Genomic DNA, 4,109 nt, shown 5'->3' on the forward strand with positions numbered 1-4,109 from the left:
TTCTAGTTGTTATTAGAGTCTAGATTATTTTTTTTTTTCTTTCGTCTCAGAGAACGTAAGTTCTTTGGGACAATTTCTCATATTTATTTGTTTAGTAAAGATTAAGAATCAGAGACGACGGCACCACCACCACCTCCTCCACCTCGCAAGCTTAGCGATTATTCGCGGCCATCCCTGACGGATTTTCCACATCTTACTCCTACCCTAGCTCTTGATTGAGTGCAATTCAAGATCAAGCCCCAGTTTATCACGATGATCGAAAGAAAGCAATTCATTAGAGCTAAGGGTGAATACCTTAATCTTCACATTGTAGATTTCTGTCAATATTGCAATACTATTAGGCAAGCCGGGGTTCTGCAAGACCAAATTAGGGAGATTCTTTTTCCCTTTTCCTTATGTGGTAAAGCTAAATTGTGGTATAATGGATTGAATAGAACTGCACTTGGTATTCTTGACTGGGAAACTCTTGCTTTGAATTTCTATAATAAATATTACCCTGTAGAGAGGACAGCTTTGTTAAGGAGTGCAATCAAAAAAATTTCCCAAGAAGCTGATGAAAGTTTATATGAAGCTTGGGAAAGATTTAAGGATTTGTAGAGAGAATGTCCCCATCATAAACTAGCACAGTGGCAGATAATCCAAGCTTACTACAATGGGCTTGGATATAATTCAAGAATGATTTTGGACTCTACAACTAACGGAAGATTTATGAATTTTGATGAGAATATAGCGAGCAATGTTGTCGAAGAGATGATGTAGACACCCAAAAATGTCTCCCCAAAACTAAACCTGATGATGAACAACCTTTCACCGCCTTTATTGGCCGGGCAAAGTATTTAATCTTTGGAGTGCTTTAATCCATGTTCTATCCAATATATTTCATAAACCAACCCAATTAATAGCCCATTTTACTGCAGAGTAGTTAAAACTGCCGCGACGTGGGGCTTGCTCACGTGGCATGGGTCCTGGTACCGTGACACGGGATTTTTCACCGTGTCACGGTGCTTTCCTGTGTTTTTTCCGTGTTTCTTTCTCCACGCGCCTAAGAATCTGGACACAAAACTTCCCCGCGTCACGAGAAACTATGCCGCAACACGGGAAGTACTGCCGTGTCACGGTGGGATGCTGACGTGTCACGGTGCCCACAAAACTTCCCCGCGACATGGGGTGAACTGCCATGTCACGGTAGGAATTCCCGTGTCACGGTGCCCATTCGTGTGACACGGGGCAGTCCGTGTCTTTTATGCGTACATCCTTCACGCGTTTTCACTTCCTGTTGGTCAAATATCCCCTGCGTCACACAACAATCCCCCGCGTCACACAATACTACCCCGCGTCACGGTAGAATCTGCCATGTCGCGGTAGCCTTTTTTAGGGTTTTTTTTTTATATCTTTTTAGGGTTCTGTATGTTCCCTCTACTCAATTTACCTACAAATACTCCCTCCTTTCTACAGTTCGGGGCACCAAATCCTTCTCTCTTTTACACCAAAAATCATTCTCTTCTCTTTCTCTCTCCCATATTCTAAGCCTAAAACCTATATTCCTAATTACACCATTCTTCCCTTAAGCACTCCAAGTAGTCCATACTTAACCCGAGGTTCCGTCCTTAAACCAAGGCGTGAAAGGGATAAATAACTGAGGGTTTGGACCAAATCAACTCTACTTTTAATTTAATTTAATTTCCATTTATTTTATATTTTTTTTTATTGAAGTTACTAACAATTTATTCATGATGTAGCAATTTTATGGAACGCGCGGAATGTGAGTAATTAATTAATTTAATTACTTATTTTATTTTAATATTGCAAGTATCATGATTAGGTTATTTTATATTTGATTTGACTAACGCTATTATTGTAAAATTGCAAACCAATATTAAAGTTTATTCTATTATTATTATGATCACCATATTGCATGTTAAAGGGAATATGTAATTGAAAATCACGCCTAATAAGATAATTTGAAAAACCAGTTTAGGTTCCTTTTTAATCTTGTTGTTTAATCAAGTGATCACAAATATTTTAGAATTATGTGGTGCATTAATATTCAACCAATTTAGCATAATAATAGTTTGGAGCGAATTGAATATTTTGTTTGTATGCCTTTGAGATCGCAAGAATACATTTCACTATAAGAATCGAGTAGAGGCCGATACGGGCGTATGTGACTCCATGAGTCACTTTGTACCATCATCGCCGATCCTCCTTTCTTGGTTCCAAACCATATGGAGTTAGTAATCTCATGGATTATGGATGGGGTGTAACCTTCACAGGTCAATCATTCTTGCCTATCGTTGTCCCTTAATCGTGGTTACCTTTTATGATCCGTGAACGGTTTACAAGTTCCTTAGAAACTTGTTGGCAGCTCCCTACTTTCCTTTTCCCTAATCGTAATATGTCAATTCCCACTTCCTATGAGTGCCAAGCATATTCACAAAATGCTTTAACGTAGGTGCACTTCGAATGACGTCTACAATTTGGCGACTCCACTAGGGAGGATTTTTGGTTATTTATCGGTTTAAGTGATCGATATTTAATTAAGATGAGTGGATAAAACTTAAATGATTCTTGAAAATATTCATGTGATTAAATTGGCATTTTTACATATGCATAGACGTTTTAACGTCGTATTTTAGGTTTGTCCCATAGGAAAAATTGGATAAACTGGTCGTGAACGAAGAAAAAAGGGGCACCAGTCAGATTTCCTGACTGCCGCGGCACGACAGAGCTTGCCGTGTCACGGAGCAAGGCACCGTGACACGGTGGATTTTTCCATGTCGTTGCAGTCCTGAAATCTTTCCACTGGCTTTATTTCTCTTCTCACAATCAGATTCCTTTTATTTTTCTGAATAAACGTGAGTGTTCTACATACGTCTTAGCCCCGGGGGATTTAAGCTCTATCAACCCAAAAACACTCATGGTAATAAGGGTTCATCCGAGTTTTTAAATCCACCAAAACCATAGAGTCGAGTTCGATTTCATCACGAACTCGCGGAGCCGCCCGTTGGCATACACCCTCAAGGAAGGTTGCCTTGCTAACGAGTTCAAACTCTTAACCATGATACCCTTTTGACACCAAAGAAAACCTGACCATAGTGGAACATAGAACTGGACCTTAGGTTGCAAATTATTGTTTGCATCATTGTGCCTACGTGTCTTATGTGTGTAAATTTGGTCGTTTTGATCCTAACCTTAAAGATCTTTCTTTGTCTATAATGGATTATTTTATGACTAACAATTGCGAATGGATCGTAATCATTTTGTAATTGGCGTAAAATCTAAAATTAAAAAGACAAGGCAGAAAACACTGCGTCACGACAATCAGTATCGTGTCACGGCGGCCTGTACCGGGCCACGGTGCAGGTTTGCCGTGACATGACAGTTATGCCGCGACACGGTGCCCAAGTTTAACCAGTCAGACCCTATTTTGGTCTTCCGTGCTAATTTGGTCCGCGTGTCAGTCATTTTGGTTACTGTAGACAGCCATTTGTGTCTCCCCAAAACCAAACCCGGTGATGAATACTTTTCACGTTGAATCATAATCGAATGAAGTGAAAGTGTTGAAAGTCTAGTGTGACGGTTAATTTTTAAATTCTTTTCTTCTCTCTATTTTCGAAAACCTATTTTATGAAAATATCCAATCTAATTTAGTTTGGTACATGACAAGGGTCTGATAATAGTGTAGTGGGATTGGGTTCGAAAAGAGCTTTCCAAAGGTATATTATAAGCTTAATTCCGATGAATAATGAGGAAGATATTGCCAAATTAGTAAACTAGGCCCGATTTGATCTTTATATACGGCCCAATGATCTAGAGGAGGGCCTATTATGAATTATCATTTCTAATGCAAATAGGATTTATTAAAGTCTTCTAGAATCTTCTACAAGGTTCTTTTGAATCCTAATGTGATTAGCATTGATAATTGAGTTTTATGAGTTTTATTTGGAATAAAAGAAGTGTTTTAAATGAAATTACGTTTTTACCCCTCGAACGGACTTTTACGCTTAATTTTATCAAAAAATATGAAAACGTGGGAAAATTGCCAGCGGCGACAAAGGTTATTGCGGCGCCAGCGTCGTGTTTTATTCTTTTTAAAACTCCGATTCTTT

General features: G+C 38.8%; 1 non-coding gene across 1 annotated transcript; it reads right to left on the reverse strand.

Moving 5' to 3' along the window:
* Positions 1-513: 513 nt before the first annotated feature.
* On the reverse strand, positions 514-620 carry LOC145564701 (small nucleolar RNA R71). Its single transcript, XR_014094886.1, has one exon. It is a non-coding gene; the product is annotated as a small nucleolar RNA R71 (small nucleolar RNA).
* Positions 621-4,109: the final 3,489 nt, after the last annotated feature.

Source organism: Chenopodium album, chromosome 1 (assembly GCF_948465745.1).
Source record: "Chenopodium album chromosome 1, dcCheAlbu1.1, whole genome shotgun sequence".
Taxonomy (NCBI): domain Eukaryota; kingdom Viridiplantae; phylum Streptophyta; class Magnoliopsida; order Caryophyllales; family Amaranthaceae; genus Chenopodium; species Chenopodium album.